At 39.0% G+C, this 20,904-nt stretch overlaps 1 protein-coding gene across 1 annotated transcript in view; it reads right to left on the reverse strand.

The window, feature by feature from the left end:
• grin2da (glutamate receptor, ionotropic, N-methyl D-aspartate 2D, a) overlaps nt 1-20,904 on the reverse strand; it is a 127,248-nt gene that overhangs the window by 71,483 nt on the left and 34,861 nt on the right. The gene's annotated exons all lie outside the window — the stretch shown is intronic.

Genomic DNA, 20,904 nt, shown 5'->3' on the forward strand with positions numbered 1-20,904 from the left:
TTGTATTCTTGCTGTGTTCTGTCAAAGTACTTTGTAAACCATGTTCTTAAAAGTGCTATGCAAATAAAGTTATTATTATTATTGTTATTATTATTATTATTATTATTATTATTATTATATTGAACAGTAGTTCAGTAAACTCTGAACAAATTGAAGAGTTTAGCTGTATAAATCAGAACCAGAATCAGATTCAGAACTGTTTATTGCCAAGTAGGTTTTTACACCTACGAGGAATGTGAAATTTGGTTGAATGCTCTTGTTGTAACTCACTTTGGACAAAAGCGATATAATCCATTGCTGCAATGTTGTTAATTTTGAACAGCTAACTGTTATCTTCCTGCTTTCAGCATTGTGTTTAGGCTACAGATTAATTCAATAAACTCTTGAGAGAATTTAATGCAGGCACAGAATTCAAAGCTGACAGCCGACAGCAGAGGCTGACGCGAGTATAGCTGAAGATTATAGTGCTGTAGGAGAAGCTAATACTGATCTAAGTTTGAAAAAATACAGCTGAGGCTAATGAAAGTTATGCCAAATCTGATTTTTATACAGTAGAGCTGAGCCTGACAATCTGATATGTCCTACAAAAGCCACTGTACCCCTGAGGATGAACCTGGTTTGTCACTTAATAAATGAAAAATGTAGTATCTCCTAATTCAATTGGCTGATTGTCCTCATATTTGCTGAGCACACTCATGCTCCCAAGGCAATAAGCTCTTTGGATTTTAATGGCCTTGTGTGTTTTCAACAGCGCCACCCACAGGACAAACTGCTGCTACTGCTAAAGATCCACAAAAAAGCATAAAGTATTCAAAACAAGACACAACAGCGTTTTTGGAAACTCGTAATACAACACTGTCAAAAACATCTGATGAAAGAATAATTTTTCAACACACAACCATAATACCTTTAATGAAATCTAAAAAATATACTGTTTCTGAAAAGTGCACCAGTGAAGACATAAAGCACTTGTGCACACTGTGCCCTTATTTGAAAAAAGAGAAATCAAATAAGAGAATAAATCAAATGAGAAAGGAGAAAGAGAAAAACTCCGGATAAAAAAGGAAAGAAAATCAAGTAAAGTAATCAAAGCAGAGACCTTCACTGCGGGAACAAACATCAGGGATTCTGCACTAAAGACAAAACACATTTCTGTTGATATGAGAGGAAATCACAGAGGTGCAGGGACCGCGAGGTGGGAGAAACAAAGAGCCAAGAGGAGGTGACGAAGGGAGGGATAGATGAGATAAAGAGCAGAATTCGCTAAAATGTGCCCCCCGTCTTCGGCTGCATTCTTGTGTAACACAACAGTGGGAGGTTTGCAGAGAAGAAAAATATGGGGGAGAAAAGCTAAGAGTAAACACCGGAGGACAAATACTTGAGAATACTTTTAATACCAAGGAAGACAAAAGCAAAGTGTGTTGGTGCGAAGCAGAGATAGTGCAGGAGAGAAAGGGAGAGTTTTACCTTTGATGTCTTTTAATGAAATATCTACCTTAAAAGCATCTGGAAAAAAAGCACATCAAAGTATCCCGATGAAACCATCCCACACTCACAAACACACAGGCTGAAAGAAAACCTCAACAACATCTGAAATAACACTTAATCAACTGCAATCGGACTACAGAATTACACACCGCCGAAACCAGTTCAAAAAAAGAGATAAGTAGTAACTACAGTGACTAAGCAGCCACAAGCACAACTTACATTTTCTATCAGTAGCCTAATAAGCTATCAAGTTTTTATATCATAAAGATACAGCAAGCTACTTTAAAACTGTGTATTGCTCAGTGGTGGACGAAGTACACAGACATTTTGCTGAAGTAGAAATATAACAGTGTACAAATACTGTGATACAAGTGAACGTTGTGCAGTTTAAAGAACCAGCGTATGGCATTTAGTGGCATCTAGAGGTGTGGTGCAAATAGCAACCCTGACTCAACCAAGCACAAAGGATAGCCAGTGATTGATTTGTCCATTCTGGGCTACAGTAGCAACATTGTGGTTTGTAAAAAAGCACCCACAGGTTCTGTTAATATAAAAGGCTCATTCTAAGGTAACAAGAACATACCGGTCGTGATAATGCGTCAGTGAGATGTCATATCACATAATGTCTATTCGATTTCATTGTCTGCACTCAAAATAATGTAAGCTAAACGGTCTTCATTCAGTGAGAGATTTGATTGATAAAGACCTTGAGATGTTGGTTAGACGCTCGGATATAAGTGCCCCTAAAGGTCAAAAATAAACTCCCAAATTCAAAAGATGTTTAATTAATATTGCTTGTTTTGCACAACCAGTAGTGCAAAAGCCAAAATTATTCAATATTCATTGATACAAAACAGAGAAAAGCCGCAAATTCTTAGATTTGATTAGTTTTCTGTCAGTAAACTAATCAATGAATCCCTTAATTCTGATTCTGTACAACGGGTGATCTATGAAATATGGACTTTTTGGCTGTTCGCCAGGGGTTGGCAAGCTAACTGATCACTCTGAGACAAAAAACTAAAAACTCTGTATTCAGGGAAATACAGAGAGATTTACCTGGCCGTGATGGGCTTAATCAGCATTATGTAAACTCGTTTGGCAAGGGCTTGAATGTAACAGACGTTCATTTAATGTAAAAGTCCCCCACTACAGCTTCAAATTGTATGTTCTGGAAAGTTCCAAAGGTTTTCATATTCAGTCCCCTCAAAATCTGTTGTCGGAGCCAATCTCACAAGAAGCCTTTAAATTTACATTGACCACACAGCCACATTTGCACAACATAAAACCATTTTAATATATTCATCATGATGATATGGGCCCATAATCCTCAGTGGTCCACTATAGGATTTATCTGCTCAAAGTGCAAAATATCCCTCCAGTCATATGTTGACTTTAAGTTATGTATCAAATGCAGTGGGCAGTGAAAATAATGAAAAACAGCATTAGAAAGCATCTTACAGAAGCTAGAAATTAGGGATTTTTTATGCATATCTCAGCTATCATATTTTGCTTCTAATAATACGAATATGAGCTTATCCCTGCTATTGTAAATGAAATATGATGTTTAGTATTTAATAAAAAACAGCACATTTCCATTTCAGGCGTTGAGCAGAAACTATTCTTCAGAGAGACTTAGAGAGACAGTGAAATGAGATTCAGCTCCTATAGGTTACTGAAAAGTCACAGCCTTTACTGCATAGTCGATTCACTTTGGCTTCAGTTCCCAAAGGGGAACTTTGAATTTAAAATAAATGGTCAGTTCACTAATTGGTTGAGAGAAACCTGACTTTCCTTAAAGCATGCTAATGTGGTCCTGGAGCATATGTGAGACAGAGAATCCACAGCATTGTTGATATGCAATAGATTCAAAAAAGACTTGAATAGCTGCTGCTGCTGCTTGTCGTTTCAAGCAAACAAGATTATCCAGCAGAAATTCAGAGGCTGAATAGATGCTGAAATTGCAGCTTGCACTCTGGAAAACACATGCAAATAGAGCATCAACAGGAAAGTTGAACCTGAATTGCTTCCAGGTTGTATTGATACACATTTCTACCCTACCGTGTAAAGATAATGTGGGTCCCAGCTTTTCAGCAACCTCCTTTAACCCAAGTGGTTTGGAGGTAAGCAGTGCAATGATAAACACCACAAAGGCCATTATATCATAGTAATATCAGAATATCACTGTGCATGTAATCATGTTGGCCTGCAGCATATTAAATAAAAATCCAGCCAGAACACATCCAACACGCCAGCTACAGATGTACCGTCACACACCACACAATCTCTGAAGGCACTTTGACAAAAAGGTACTCGCCTCTGAGCCTCTCAATTCATGTCCACCTATTTCGTGACTGGAAAGTGTTTTTGCCCTTCCTGACAGTGGTTTTGTAAGAGGAGACCTCTAACCTGCCGCTGTACCTACGAGCACCTGATTTTGCTTGACATCTGTGAGGTCCCTGAGGACTGAGGATTTCTTTTTTTACCTGGTTTTACCTCAGCAAAGAGGGAAAAAAATATCAGTCTTGAGGCTCAGAGTGGCAGACGTCTCCATCCCTTCTGCCGGGCAGGGCCAATCTGCAGTTAAGTGTAGGCTGCTATCCTCTCTTGTTTCCTCTCACCTCCTCTATCCTACACTCCTCGCCCCCTCTTTCCCACCACCCTACCATCTCAAATTCCCTTGATTTTCCCGGGTGGAAGGTACAGTACAGAGGAGCAGCGAACCGCGGAGGTGACAGCACCAAGGAAGTGGAAAAGAAACAGCGCGGGTGGGGAGGAGGTTGAGAGAGCAAAAGAGCAAAAGAGAAAGGTGGAAGAGACAGAGAGACTGCCAGAGACAGAGAAAGAATAAGAGGAAGAGACAGCGAGGGAGATGGAGAGGGAAGAAAATACAAAAGGGGGAGACGGCTGCAGACAGGGAGAGAGTGTGCGATACAGAAAATGAGAGCGGCAGAGTGTGCTGCATGGCCCAGAAACACGAACTGCTTCACTGAGAGGGGAAGCATCAAACAGGTTCGCTACAGGCATAATCCACCGCTGCTCCACGCACATAAAGGAAAAACCCAAAGAACACATGTCAGACAGTGTTTAACGTGCTAAACAGCAAACCAATGTCATCATATCAATCATTGGTGTAGTTATTATAAACAGAGAATTCTGCAGGTTCAGTAAGGAGAACAGAAAGTGTCTGGTGCATCTGTGTATGAAGAGTTTTGAAGTGTTGTTGTGATCTGTGTTTTTATGTTGGTGACATTTTTCATTGAAAGCTGTCATGTGGTTTTTCTGCTCCCCCACCCACTTGTCAATCAAACAATCTGTCCACTTGAGTGTGAGTACTGCGAGTTCCTTGGATTTATTGACTTTCTGTATGTGGAAGTCTGTGCACAGACTATTCAGCTGTTCTTCTCCTCCTAAACAAATCATTAGTCAGACATATTCGCTCCACAGTATTGTTGTCAAGGCACTGAATGATAAGCTCTTTCTTACTGTTATGTTACAGTCTATTTTGACCTTTTCTATGCATTATGTTTATGTTCAGAGTTGAAGAGAAGCCTGTAAATAGTGTGCACAGCCTTTTTGCAGAGAGAACCTGTATGTGGAACAAGTTTATACTAGAGACAGAGAAACCTTCTACATATCTTACCTGTTATGTTGATAAAGTTAGTATTAGTATAATATACATTTCCAAAGCACTTATTCCAGTCAGTACAAGTATGATATGACTGTAATGAACCCAAAAGTATGCTAAATGTACCATGTGTGCTGTTGTATAGGTTACTGATTTTAACCCTAACCACCTCAGTGTCCTTTATTTATTTGTGCCCCTGGCCAGTTTTTTGAAATCATTATTAGAACACAGGCTTTTATATGATAATTTTTATATCATTGTATTGTAGAAATATTCCTAGTTGAGATTGAAAAGAAAGAAAATTATATTTAATATTTATCAGCATAAATCTTTGTAAACCCCGTTTCACCCAGTCATTTTTTACCTGTAATATTCAGCAGTTGGTGCCTATGCCCCTATCTATCTTCTATTATTTGTTTTTGACAGCATGGTGCTGGCTGTTTTCAGAATAAATATCCCCTAATTCACGAATGAAGCTTTTGAATCATGACCAAATTACCCGGATAGTTGTCTCTGCCATCCAGCTCAAGATGTTTCAAAAGGCACTTCTGTCTATAGCCCTCATCTAAAAGATGACAGGAGTCTTATTCAAGCTGCAGAAAACAGAAAATGCTAGCCTAAAAAATCTGACTGACTTTCCATTTTGGTTTGCAGTTTTTCTCTGATGTGGATGTTTTTTTTCTGGCCGAGGCTTGATTTAAGAACTAAAATGCCATTCCCTTTTCTTAGATCCTGCCTAGATTGGTTGAGCCATCATGAGCGGAACACCAGACCTATCTGAATCACTGGTCATTGGTCAAATTGAATATGTGGGCAGCAAGGTCTAGCTAGTAAAACACATCACTTGCTGCAGTGTGCAAAAGTTTCCCAAGAACTTTTAGACACTGATTGCTTCCAACAGCACATCGGAAGGTTTTTATAACTTTTTGCTTACATAAGTCATTAACAAAACTGTGAAAAACTGTTAAAATGTCACAGATACTTTAAATTATACCTGTAAACCAGCAGGTAGAACCCTGTGAAGGCAGGGTGGAATGAGTGAGAGAGGAATAGAAAAAATGGGTAAAAGAGTGAGAGTAAGAGAGGAGGGGGGTTGAACGTGCCTCAGTGGGAGATGATTCTCTACGTCTGTATTATACCTGCAGAGCTGAGACAGAGCCTGATTTAATCAATGAATTCATTACTGGGACACGTGGCAGCCGTGCATCAAACAAAGAGACTGGGAAAAGGGAAGAGAGGAGAAAAGGAGATGAAAAAATAGATATCAAGAGAATTACAGGTGAAGAAGAAGAGATAAAGGAACAGAAAAGAGGAGAAAACGCAATAGAGAGGATTTAAACCAGCGAGAGAGGAATGGACAGACTGGCCAGGATTTGAAAGCAACGATTCATGGATACAATTGAGGGTGAAACTCTGCTCACCCCAGTTAATCTACCTTTTCATTCACAGGAATAAAGTTTATCCAGACCTCCATCTGTACAAGCTCACAGAGGTCTGGTGCAAATCTTGTCACAAAAATCCGGGATAATGAAGTCTGTGGACAGGTTTGACTGACTCAGTTTGATGACAAAGCTAAAAATAACACATCTGAAGTAGGAACAACTGTATGAACAACCTGTTAGCGTTTATTTTCCAGTTTAAAGTGTAACAACCACCCTTTGTGTCTTCGCCCTCTCTAATTCTTTTACTTCTAATGACCACGATGTCTAACCTTGACTGAGCTGCTGTACAAGCAAGAATATAAAAAACTGCTCATTCTAAGCTAAAAAAAGGACTTGTTTCTTTATTTTAAGTATAAGAAAAATGAAGAAGAATGCTTAGAATAAGAAGCTTCTGGTGCCATTTTTTTTTTTTTTTTGCTTACTATTAATCTTAGATTAAGGTACACATTCTTAAATACAGCTCAATAAAGTGACCAAAACACTTATTTTAGGAAATATGTCTTAACTAACTGAATTTTCATTGCTTTTTGGTTGTTGTTTTTTTCTAGTTTTAAGGCTCATTACAGTCAAGTTTTCAGAATGCGAAATAAAATTGGAGTACCCCACTGGTAGATTGTTTTGCTCAATACAAGACATATTGATTATATTTAAGAATAGCTTGTTTTTAGAAAGGCTGTTTTTCCAGTGAACACAATGATTCCCTTTTTCAGGTGATTATACACTAATTAAAACATACTTATGGATATTATATTAAATTATTATTATAACCTCCTAAATGATACACACTGAGCCTTAAAACAGACCCTGTTCAAGGCGATAAAACTAAAATACTAAACATTTTTGTCCCCCTAAGGGTGAAAAGAACAAAAACTAATCTGCAAGATACACAACCCTAACATATTATCGTCTTATCATCCCACAGGGTTTGTTTCCATTCAGCTGATAAATGTAAGTGGAATATTAACTATCCTTTTAGCTCTGCTTTGGTCTCCACCAACTCCTGGAAAAATATGTTTCTGGGCATATAGAGTACTGTGGGATTATTAGAGTTTGTTTACTGAGAACAACCGCCTGCTGCTTATGGAAACAAGGTCGTTTAAACTGCTGAGATTGACCAATAAATGTGTGATAAAATCAAAACTATTAACTGAAAGAGGCTAAGAAGCTCAGAGGAGTTGGTGATGATTGTCACTGGGTCTGTCACTATGAGGGAATCCTTTGAGAACATGTATCATTTGATTTAATGTGAATACATCAATATTTCTCAATGACTAAATCACTTTTTTAACTTCCTCCAGTTGAGGATTTCCTGATGACCTGATGGCAGCTAGGATGATAGTGCAGGCCAGCTGATTGGTGAGTCAGGTCCCAGCCTCAGTGTTTCTCACATAGCAGAATCTCTCACTTGGTGATAAGCCTGTTCCTTTACCTCACTCCTCAGCCATTGGCCAACTCTCATCTCTGTTGTGTGTGTTTTTCTGACCAATCACACTGAAAGCAGTCTCAGCCTGGAAACTGAGAGTGGAGCTGTCGTGACAGCAGATATTGCAAGCCGCACAACAAAAACAAAAAAAGCCTGTTGCTTTTGTTGTACAAGAACAGATTCACACATTTATGGTGGTGAAAATGAATCAATCATGTATTTTTGGGGTATTTTTTATTTATTTATTTCTACTAGTTCTGGTGACTAATGATGAGAAAGAAAACACTGAGCCTGTATGCTGGCTAAACTGTTGGCTGGCCATTATTTTATTAGGTCTCATTAATGTGGATGAACACAAACAAATATAGCTGGCTCCATGAATTTCCTGCATGGCTAATGATGGTTAATAGGCGAGTGCTGGTTACAATTCTACAAAATGGACTTCATCCATTCATTTATTAAGTTCAAATCTATGAATCATAAAATCAAATCCATTAAACCACTTGAGAACCTCTGGCTGCAAACAAAACACTTTAATATATTAAAAAAACAACTTTCCGTCACCTTTCGATACAAATTGAAGTTTTTACAAATCAGAAAAGCTATGAAGAATCAACCTTAGTTACTACCAACTAAGGACATAATGATTGAATATATTTTCCATTTCTGTTTATCAGTTCTGATTCAGTACATCATAATTCACAAAATTCTCTGATGGAAATACTGCAGCGCATATGAGGTGCATAGATTTATCTGAAGATGGACGGTACAGTAGAGACAGATAGAGAAAAAAAAGATCCATTCAGGCAGAGAGAGACTGGAAAAGACGTGTGTGTGGGTGTGTGTGTGTGTGTGTGTGTGTGCCTGTTCGATATGAAGTGTGTACTAATGGTTTACAGTCCTGCTCTAATAAGCTCCAAAGATTTCGCCGGCTGGTGTGTGTGTGATTTTCCATCAGTGGAAACATTCAGCCTCTTTGCCGACTGTTACGAGAACGCTTTCTGTGTAACCATGACAACTTCTTCAAAAGTAAAAAGAGAGAGAGATACAGAGAGAGAGCGAGAGAGAGATGGGGAGTTACAGATCAAGATAAAAAGAGAGAGAGCGATGCGCAAGTTAGTTTGAATGATCAAGAGCCATTTCATGCTTCATATAATGAAAGTCTGGGATTTGTCAGCATTTATTCTCCATCTCTTTTCATCTTTCTATCCTCTTACCTGTCACTCTCAATTTTATATGCAGGAATAATTATGTTACATTAAAGTTAAAATGTATATTATTGAATATTTTTTGAAGATGACAACTCAACAATCCTTTAGCACAGAAAAAACCTTTTCTTAGCAAAGACCATTCCTCATGTCCATATACTGTAGACCAAGATCTGTTTCTGTTCAATAAATAAAAGGGTTGTTCAAATCCTAAATAACAGACTTCATCTTTATATATCATTAAATACGTTTGTCCGTGGCATTTTGTGTGTAAAAGTCCTGTTCTTGTTTGAAACATCCATCCACCCCAACCTGCTGCTGCTGTCGCCTGACATGTTTTTCTCCATGACATTTGTGTATAAACTGACACACACAATGAATGAGTAGAAATTGCATTAAAAGACATGCAAAAAACAAAAAATAACTGGTGTGTTATTCATACCCTGGATTACCTTCAATGACAATATTTCGTTTCTGTCCAATGCCATTGATTTAAAATTGATCACTTTCTGCTCTCTGCTAATTTCTGTGCATGGCAACTACAGTTGGTTAGCACAATCTTATGGTTCTGGTTAATATAAAGACAAATACACCGCAGAAATGCCAAACCATTAATTTCCACTTTGCTACATAAGAGACACACTACTTCTTGCACTGCCATTGAACATTGGCAATGGGTATAAATCATGAGGTACAGAAGGAATATAGTTACATTTCATCCATATCCATCCAGTATGGACATCATTTCAAAAGATACCAAGCTACAAAAAAACATATATTTACTATAACTGCTTCAAAATAAAAGCATGTGTTCAGCTAGTGGAAAGCTTTAATGACGGACAGAAGCAGCAGGAAGTGATCACATTGAATAACCAGTAATTTAACGAATTTTATGAAAACCCAATTTCTGGAACTATTTATGGTCTGCATTTTTCTGCAATAGCCATTCAATGCAATACCTCTGTATATTTATTAGTAGTGGCGTAGTCACTTCCAACTCTTTAGTGAGGTAAACAACTTCACTGTGCCCTGCTGTGGCGTGGATAACTACTTGCGCTGTGCGCCGCGTGAAATCAGATCACAGTTGTAATAATTCCTGACAGACTTCTTTATTAAAACATCAGAGTTGGCTGCTCTGTACACAGATACACCAGTCTGCTTTTCTATGATTATTATATTTCTGACAAATAAGCTGCTGCGTTTGCCATGGTATTTAACGGCACTTGCTGGGTGTTTCCAAATCAACCAGGACACAGCAAATACAGCCCTGAATTTACAGCCCAGGGAATTTATTATATTAAAATACATAACACACGTAATACACGTTAATGCATTTACTCATAGGAAACAGTAGCTAGATATCATCAAAAATCTTTATTCTCTCCAACAACAAAGAGTGAAAGTCAAAGGCTTGTCATAAAGGAAATGAGATGTAAGTAAGTGCTAGCACGGCATGTCTAGATAGCAAAGAATGGGTTTTCAGCCTGCTATCTTGACTTCAGATGGGAGTTAATTCCACCACTGTGAGTCCAGGACATTGAAGAGCATTGACAAAGATAACCAACCACAGCATTCAGTTGTGAAAATTAATGAATTATCTTTCCACACATAGGTGCTCTGTAGTGATGCCGCTGATGTCTAACTGACTGTGAGGTCTTTCTTTGAGTCAAAGCTTAGTGCACAAAAGCACTTAATTTGTAATTTTGTAATTTCTGCCCAATATAATGAGACCCTTTTATTTTGGGTTGTGTGTAATTTGCTAATTTGGTGTTGCCCTGACGCTAATGGGTGTAAATACAACGCACTCTCTCATTATATCTCCCTTTCTTCTTCTCTCTCTCTGTCTTTGTTTCCCCAGTGCAATGGATACAGCCGATTGAGCTTCCATTTTTAAATTCTCCACATTTCCCTTGATTTGTAAGACTGCTGACCCATTAGAGCTAAATAAATAGATGGATAAATGAATGATTTAAAAAACAGAGCCCTCTGCAGCAAATCCTCAATGGGGTTTCCATCAGCATCAGCAGCCTCTCTCACTTTTGCCTGCTCCTATTGACTGAGATGATTCATAGTTCATCACTTTCCATGACAGAGCCGCTGTGAGTCTGAGGCCGGTCCTCTGGAACCGAACGCACCGGCAGAGCTGTCTCTGCTCTTACACTGTGGAGAATAATGTTTGTATCTCATGCTATTGCACACACACACACCACACCACCAGCACACAGCACAACAACACACACCAACACACACACACACACACACACACACATAACGTATGACAGAGAGAGGCCTTTGGCTGAATCACACAACACAAATGAAAGGCTTGTAACCATGAACACCAAAGGGAGGGGGGGCAGCCTGACAGAGATGTAAAGGCTATCATGACTCCTGTGTGACTCATAGATTCTGCAGTGAAGGAGCACAGAATCTGTTATGTGTGATTTAACTGGGCTACATGTGGCTCTTTAATATTCATATATATATATAAGACCAAGATCCATCGTGGGACATTTTAAGATGGTCAGTCTTTAGAAGCCTGAATTACTGCTTTTAAAATAGCAGCAGGGGAAGATTTGAGGTATATATTGATGTAATGAAAGTTGTTAACCAGAAGTACAAGCCTAAAACATTGTCCATGATTCCACATTCTTGGGCCCACAGAGGATGAGTATTAGAGTCTTTCTCTGAATTGTATTGACATATTTTAGGGATACTGTCTTGGAGATTTTTTAATTTTATTGGACCTGATAGTTCAAATTGTGATAACTTTGTTTGCAACCCTTCACAGAAATTCCATATATATTCAGTATTTTCTTGTTTTTCTGACAATGATGACCTACAAAAGATGGAGAAACAGTGGTTCTGAAACAATGGGGGAATGTAGAAGTGTCTTTTGGCAACAGAAAACAACAGAATTTATTGGAGCTTCTCGTTTTGATTAACAAACACTACATAGTGTGAGATAGATAGATAGTCATTTGTGTATTTGTAAAAGGCCTTTTTCACAGAAGACATTTTGACATGTCACAGGAGGAAAAACACAAGTGTGATGTCAATGATGACTGTAATCTATTTAGCTGAAATTGTGCATTCAGGGTCACTGTCACACTGCCATGGCTTAAAGCAGCGGTTCCCAACCTGAGGGTCAGTACCAAATAGGGGTAGGAAAAGCTTCACGGGGGGACGCGAGGCCTTCTTCATTTAAAAAAAGACACAGTTGGCCTATATCTCACTTGATAAGGGAACGGTGACCTGAACAAAAACTATAGCCTATTATAACAATGACAAAGCATCAGGGAGAAGAAAAAACCTGAATTTGTCAAAAAAAAAGCCTATTAAGTATGTATGATTGTTAAAAAAATGTACAAAACAACATGATACAGACAGAATTGTATAAAAAAGTTCCACAAACAGGAAAACTCAGCTCAGATGCAATATTCAGGAAGTAATCTGCTCAAAATTGCTTGTTTTACACAAAACTCACAAAAGTTATTGTGTTCTGTACTGTTCTGTATGCACTGAATATACTATGAAACATACATAAAAATATGTCACTTAGTCAGGACAGTTTACTTAGTGATAGATAAGGGGTCCCTTTAGGAAAAAGGTTAGGAACCACTGGCTTAAGACTTAGAGACTTAGACTTAGATTTAGACTTAAAAGACCAGTATGGAGGATTCAGGGGCATCTAGTGGTGAAGCAACCAACCAAATACCGCTTACTTTCCAAACGTGTAGGAGAAAATACGGTGGCCACAAAACTCACAAAAAACATGCAAGGTCTTATTTAGAGCCAGTGGTTGGTTTGTCTGTTCTGGGCTACAGTAGAAACATGGCGGTTCAACATGGAGGACTTCGTAGAAGACTTCTGTAGATAAATACGTCTCATTCTAACGTAACGAAAATTCTTATTTTCAGGTTATTATGCACTAACAAAAACATATCTGTGAATACTAGATTAATATATAATATTATTAACCCTAAACCAAGACTTCTATTTCTATTGATTCTTTTAGATTTGATAATGATGGTCCTTATGATCGGGACTATTAGCAAGTTATTTGGCTGCTCAGTCTCCACACTCAACACAGCCTGTCCTAACAGCATCCTTGCTTCTAAATAACACATTATGATTCCTTCAGGCTGTGTTTACAGCCTGAAGGAATCAGTTGAAGTCTGTGTCCAGTCAAAAACAGAAACAAACATCCATCTGTCCAGTTTCTCCTTGCCCATATCAGAAGGCAGTAATGGTCAACATGGGTGTAGAAAGAGAGACAGGGTGTCCATAAAGAAACTCAGAGGTGTGTTTTGTTGCTCTCGTTTGTTTGTAGCTCAGAAAACCCCATCAATTAAAATAGAAGCACTCTAGTTTTCTACTGGACAGGGGCATATATGGGTGCAGACAATATATTTAAGGACTTCTTACTGACCCCAGACATAAAATTACCAAGTTTACAGGGTTGTTCCCATTTAAAAATAATAACTGTAAATAATAATAAAATGACTGCTTATTTAATCCTTTATTTCTTCACATTAAAATACATTTGCTAATTAATTATGTAAACCGTTAATTGATAGATGTCTTGTATAATTATAGAAGGTTTCTCAACAAAAATGTTGTTTTCTATCATTGTATAAGCATTGGTAAACTTTAAGAATACAGTTTTTATCACTGAAAAGAGCAATAACTACTGTAATTTCACAGATGGTGACTTTCATTACAGTTCTTTTACTTTTCAAATTAGTATCTTAAATTAAACATTAAAAAGCCTAAAAAAGATTTTATGTAAAAAATTTAAGCTAAAAACTGCATTTAATTATATAAAATTACTTTGTTACTACTTTTCTGTTATTTTACTGTATTTTTGGCGCACCAGCTGCTGAAATATTAACGTTTTTTTTACAGTTTTTGTGGTACAATTTAAGTTCTCATCATTGGTACAGTTGTGGGTAAGTCATCAACTGACCAAAATCATCAGAGAAGTCTTAACCAGTCTTAACAACGTCCATCCATCGCAGGGTTTTGTCTCAGGACATGATGTTCTTAACATTGAGCACTGATGCCTTCATTTTCAAAATGCATAAACTATCAAGGATTTCCAACTCCTGCGCGAGCCTTCACAGCACACCTGATGTGTAAAGGTTGAGTTTGTGGAGAGAATATGTTTCTTCCACACAAATTATGCATGAGTGTATCTTGTGTGCCCACGAGAGTTGCGTAGTGAAGGTGTGTGACACTGAAATGAAATCAGTACGATCAAAGATTTACAGCTCACTTGCTAGAGCCATCACTGTCTTATGAAAGAGGAGGAGGAGGTGGGGGGAAGACATGGCGCGCAAGAAATTAAAGGGAGAAAAAAAAAGAGAGAGAATAGATGTGGAATGAAAGGAATATGCCCTTGGTCTCTGGTCCGCAGCAGAATAATTATTTCATGCTTTGGACTGAGGAAGAGATGGGGGATAAAGAAATAAAAAAAAAAATCTTGCTGACAAATAAGAAATTATTCATCCGGCTGGGGCTTTCATTCCTCTGTGGAGCAAAGGCAAAAGTATTTGGCTTTTTCAAACAGGATGAAAAAAGGGCAGCGTATCAATGGAAACACTCAATTCAGCGTGCTGCTCTGTTATATTTCTGATTTCAACCTCAAATTCTCTTTTCTATTGCTCACTTCCTCTCCTTCCCTCAGTCTCTACACCCATTATTTCTCAAATTCCCTTTTTCTTGTCCCCACTAGTCAATCTACCTCTCTTCCCTTTTCACTTTACTCCCTCCTCTTTGAAGCTCTTGATTTCTCTCTTGCCTTCCGTCTTTTCTCTATCCGAGTCTATCAATCTCCCTCTTTCTCGCCATCCCTCTCTCGTCCCAGCAGGGTTGTCATGGTGATGTGTGCAGCTTGGCATTACATGTGTTTTCATTAACTCTGTACATGGCTTGGGCTGAACCGCAACAAGGCAGCAGAGGCAAAGGGTTTGAGCACAGCTCCGTCCTAACAGGGACATTACAAAAAAGAAAGACATGGAGAGAGAAGGAAGGAAATTATGTAGATGACAAAAATGACAACAATAAAGGAAAGTGAAAAGAGTTACAGAGATGGTAATAGAGGGGTGCAGGTGAGAAAAAGAAATAAGACACCTTTGTAAGTCATGATGTAATAACTGCTACTGATGTAGTAAAATGTTAAAGGCATTGCATTGCACGGTTATCTGGCAGTAACAAGTGACTACAGCAGTGTGTAATCTCCTGTTTGGGCTTGCTTTGGTGATCCTGTGTGTTATAGATATTCCACTGACAGTGTTCAAGTGCATCACCAACTGTGACAGCCAATAGGTGAATCATCTGGAGAGCCTCTATAGGATTTACACACTGGCAGTCCCTATAGTACTATGTTGTTATTATCTGAAGGAATCATTATTAACTGAGAAGCTACAATCAATATTTTTTTATTAAAACGAGATCAAACTACTATGTTGCGTATATTGTGAAACAGGTCACTCATATTGGAAATGAGCAGTTCCCCTCAGCTCTACAGAGCAGAGCTTATTTTCGTCTCACAGACTCACCCAACATTTTTGGTTCACTCTCACCGCTCACATCTGTGCCGTTTTCAGCTGCAGAAGGCACTGCACACTACCAATCCAGCATCAAATGGCACAGTGACAAAGCTAGCTGGTGAAAACAGTGGAGCTTTCAGCAGCTAAAGAGCTACGCATTTCTTTCAGCAGTTAGGGGAGACAAACACACGATGAATAGGCAAGTCAATAATATATATGGCACGTTTTATGCACATCAAAATGGAATTTGTTAAGAAGCCACAAAATAAATAGAATAGTAATTTGATGGCAGAGGAGACACACATTCTAAAATGTTAAGATGAGTATTTCGCTTCAAATATCTGTTTAAGCAGCTCATTATTTTTTATTAGCTCCATCTTTATTTTCAGTCTTTTAACTGCCAGCTTTGCACATACTGCACTTTCTGCTAGTAAATACCACCATACCACATTAAAGGCCAAAATGTGATTGACATCTTGATTATGTAACCTATAATAATGTCAAATACAGGCTAGGTAATAACTAAGAATTTTTAATAAATCCAATTAAGAAAAATAAAAACTAAATGAAAAGATTGTAAAAATGTCTGTTAATCAGTCAAAACGTCTATAATTTCCCCACCAAGTGCCTGAAATAGAAGGAACAACAGAATGTCTGTGAGGAAGAAGAGGAGGGAGGTCAAAGGGGTTGAGGAAAAAATAAGGAAAGAGGACTGGAAAAAGAGAGAGGGCAAAGTAAGGAAGTGAGGAGAGATGGTGGAAAATACGAGAAAAAGACGGGATAGGAGGAAAGGGAAGGACAAAAGAAATTGAGGTCGAAAAGGGAGGAAACAGATGCTGAAGAGGAGAGAGACAGACAGAGGAAACAAGAAGTGATGGAGAGGCGAGAGGGAGAGGAGTAGAGAGACAATTAAAGATGGGGAGGAGGATGGTGAGGGGAGGAAAGAACAAGGAGGGGAGGGTTGTGGGGAAGAGTAGCTATTTCAACATCAAATAGCATCGGGAGGAATTTAATGTTCCTTTTACAGCTCCATTTGCATGTTTATAAGCAGGAGTGGCAGCTCTTGTATTAGACACACATGCACACACACACACACACACACACACCCATATTAGCACTTCACTCCCATCATTGCACTGATGTGACTGCCTTCATTAGCACTGATAGGACAGGTCACAGCAAGGATGCCGGGGGAGTGTGTGCGTGTGTGAGAGTGGGTGTGTGTGTGTTTCACAGTTGACAGCCTTCCCAGCGATGGCAGCGGAAGTCACAGAGCCCGAGGACATCCGCTCGCCGTCACTGACAAATGGTAATTTAGCATGCAGCAAATGCAGCGAGTCGACTGCACATCAGGAGCACCTGCTCTCCACTCTTCAGCTGCAGCTAGCAGGTGAAACGAAGAGGGCGCACGATTCCTCGCTGATTGAATAACGCATCAGGTAATGTGATTGTTTGTGACTCCTGGTGGAGATGGCGTCCTCTTTTTCTCCTTTCGCAGGCATGTCAGAGTCAGCTGCACGCAGGGTGGGGTCGTGGAGTGAAAAAGGCAAACTGTGGTAAAGATTGCATGCAGGAGACACAGCTGTAAAGCACAGAACAGCTCAAAGTTCTTAAAAAAATTCTACAATTACAAGTAAGGCCAGGACCAGATTAACCTGTGAGAGGATCCCAGGGGAAAACTTTTTCATTACTCCCCCCAATGTAGGCTCGAAACATAAATTCTTGAGAAATCTTATAATAAATAATCTAATCCTATAAAATACACACATGAAGCAATACTGGGTTCACAGCTCAGAGTGATCATTCACTGTCTCATCGCCACCCAAACATTATGTTTCAACAGGAATTGCATCACATCAAAGAAGTAAGATGCAGTCTTTAAGTCTTTGCTCATGCAGATTTCATTTTGTCCATATAACTTGAGTTTTATCCATCAGCTTGCAGAGGGCTTGAGCAATGCAAGGAATTTACTAAAGTTATCAACCTCCTGGAATCATAAAAATGTCATCAAATCAGCCTAACCACCTTTTACTACGGTCTGAGTAATCCATAACTCTAACTTTGACGTTGCTTTGCTTGCTTAAGTAAACATGTGCTGGGTGTTCAGATGGAAAACAGTCACATTAAAACAATACGAGTGTGCTGGTGTGGACAACTTGCTACAGGTACCAGTAAGATGAAGATTTTAGACACCAGAACACTGCCGGTTAACTGTTGTATTTTTTATCTCTGTTGTGACTGACACAAGGAAGACATACAGCTCCCATGTTATAAAGTAATTTACCAAGGATGTGAGCTTGTATTTATTTGCAAACAAAGTGCGTTGCCAGATGGCGTTGCACTCAAGCGGTAACCTCTGGGGTTGTAAAATGAAGTCAACGAGGAATTGCCAAAAACTGCAGTTCGTCAAACGGCCACTGAAGGTTGGCTGCAAGGTCAGTCTCCATAAGCCCCCATATTAAATGCCCAAACTCACAGCCAAAATAAAGAAGAGACACATAATGGAAGAGAAATCTTGAGGGATCCTGCACCAGATCGTATAGACACATACATTTTGAACAGAGTAAGAGGTCCTGCTTGTAGTCACTGTTTAGTATCACCTTAAGAGTGGAGAAGACTAAAGGCAGAGCAGGATTAATTGATTAAGCTTCTAGCGCATTGTAAGTGTAGTCTGTGTTTGTGATGTATATGTCTTATGGCCCTTTATGTTTCTAAGTGTATAGGTATTTGGCTGAGTGTGTTCCTGTATCTGTGTATGGATGTACTCATGTGTTCACATGCCTTTGTGAAAATATGTGACTTTTCTTGTCTCTTTCAATACTTCCACCTCAGTTGCTTGCTCCTCTCCTTCCCTTGATCCCACCTTCCCTCCTTCCTTCCTCTCTTTCCTTTCTTCCTGCCTGCATGTCACCGTGCATTATGCATCAGAATCCAATTATCCAATTTACATGCAAAACGATGCATCAGATGCCTTTGTGGCCGCGGTCCCTGGAGGAGCCGAGATGGGAGGCAAAGATGGGCAGGAGAGCAGAGCAGATAGGTAGATGGATGGAAGGAGCTGTAGATAGAGTGAATGGGGAGGGGGGTTTGATTTAATAAGCAAGAAAGGGGGGGAATGAAAAATGAAAGGGATGAAGAAATAGGGGGGAAAGCAGGATGGGGGGGGTCGTTTTATATCTGAATGACAGAGATGGAGGGATGGAGCGTGAGAAAGAAATTGATGGAGAATGACTGGTTGGATGATTGAATAACAGACTGAGTGACAGACTGAATAACCAGTTAACAGACTGAGCTAACGAATGATTGAATGAATGATTCAGTCAATCAGTAAATCAATTAATCAATTGGAAATTCTGGTTTTTTATTTTGTACTTTTGGCCATCATTCCTTTCAATATAACCGTAATACTCACCTGAGAGTAACTGCAAACTTCTGGGAACCAGAGCAGAGGGGAGAATTTCTGCTCCCCACACAAAGCCGCTCAGGGCCGCTCCGCTCACTATTGCTCCAGGCTCAACTCAGATTTATCCCCACTCCACTGAAATCATTCACCACTCGCTCCAACAACAGAAAAAAAAGCTGTGTTGGATTTTAACTGTAGCTTAAATCTTGATGAAGCTGTATGTGTCACACTGAGAAAACACAGACACAGATGGTCCTTTTAACTTCATTGTTGCAGAAGAAGAGACATCCCACTTACCCATGGACACATGATTCATCAGGTTATATATTAACGATCAGCGACAAGTGATTAGAAAAGAGCAGAGAAGCAAAATTGCTTGTTGACCAGTGCAGACAAATGTGGTTCGCCAGCCACGCTCGCGCTCTCGCACAAATCCACAATGGATGGGATCCAACTTATTTGGAAGCCGAAGCGAAGGTAAATGTCAGATTTGTTAGTGTACAGTACCACTCCCTGGTTCAGCTTTCATCCCGTAGTGTAGTTGTAATACACACAGTTTTCCTGTGCAAAGAGAGATCATTACAAAGATTTCAGGACTGGTCACTTCCGGGTTTACCTTCACACAAAGTGGTTTAGTTCTGGCTTGTTTACAACCCGTCTGATTATCTGACTGCTGTGTAGCAGTGTTACTGTGTTTCCAGATCTTATCATTTATTTTGGGGAGTACAATTTTATCATAGCTTTTAGAAGTAATGGCCAAAGCTCCAAAAGCACAAAGTTCCTCTTGGCTTCATTTTGTGAAGGTGCCTCTCCCACTCTTTCTCTACAGAATCTGTTTTTTTAAATGAAAATGTTCACATTGTTTGATAAATCTAATCTCATTCCTTGTTTCTGTCTTTCATATCCTTCTCTTTACTTCCTGTCTGCTCATTCTGTGTACCAACTCAAGTCATCAGTTTTTAACCTGTATCTCATTAAAGGATGTCTTGTCATTTTTTAGTTCACCACTAACATGCCAATATGTACATGTGTATGTATGTAACAGCACTTCTCAGAATGACTAGAGTCAGACTAGAAGGTTTTTCTCTCTTTTTGTTGCTAACCCTCCATTGTAGATCAGCAGGGAAATGCTTTCCAGGGAATCTAAAAGAGTGAATTGCATTATGAAAACCAACACAGACTCCTGAAGCCTTGTATTAGCAATTGGCTGAACTTTGAAATACATTTATGCATGGAACAAGGATTCTGTTCCCCAAGTCTTACATTGGTGTCATTCTAGAAACCTCTCCTCACGGCCAGTATGGAAAGGGAGAATGATTACAGGTAAAGGGAATGAGATTAGATTTATTGAACGGTGGAAAACAGTGCATAAAAAGCTCAGATTCTCCAGAGAAAGAGCAGAAGAGCCAACTCTGCAAAATGAAGCCAGAAACAAGGATGTGCTTTTATTTCAAAATATGTACCTAGTAGGCATGTGTGCTTATTATGCATGTTAATCTGTGTTCTTTTCTGTGTATCAGGGCCATAAATTAAAAACAGTAAAAAAAAAAAAATGCCCTTGAAAGTTCCAAAAAATGCCCTAAAACTAAAATAACGGCAATAAAAACACCCTAAAACAAAATGGTAATTTCTGTAGTTGCTAACAACTTTACGGACGTGTTTGTGGTGTGTATGTGTCTGTATTTGAGAGAAATACTGGACAAAGGAAGAATGGGTGCTGCATGTATTTTGGAAACTTGTCACATAATTGGTCAGAGCAGATGA

Source organism: Morone saxatilis, unplaced genomic scaffold, assembly GCF_004916995.1.
Source record: "Morone saxatilis isolate NCDOM2014 unplaced genomic scaffold, NCSU_SB_2.0 Contig9, whole genome shotgun sequence".
Taxonomy (NCBI): Eukaryota; Metazoa; Chordata; class Actinopteri; family Moronidae; genus Morone; species Morone saxatilis.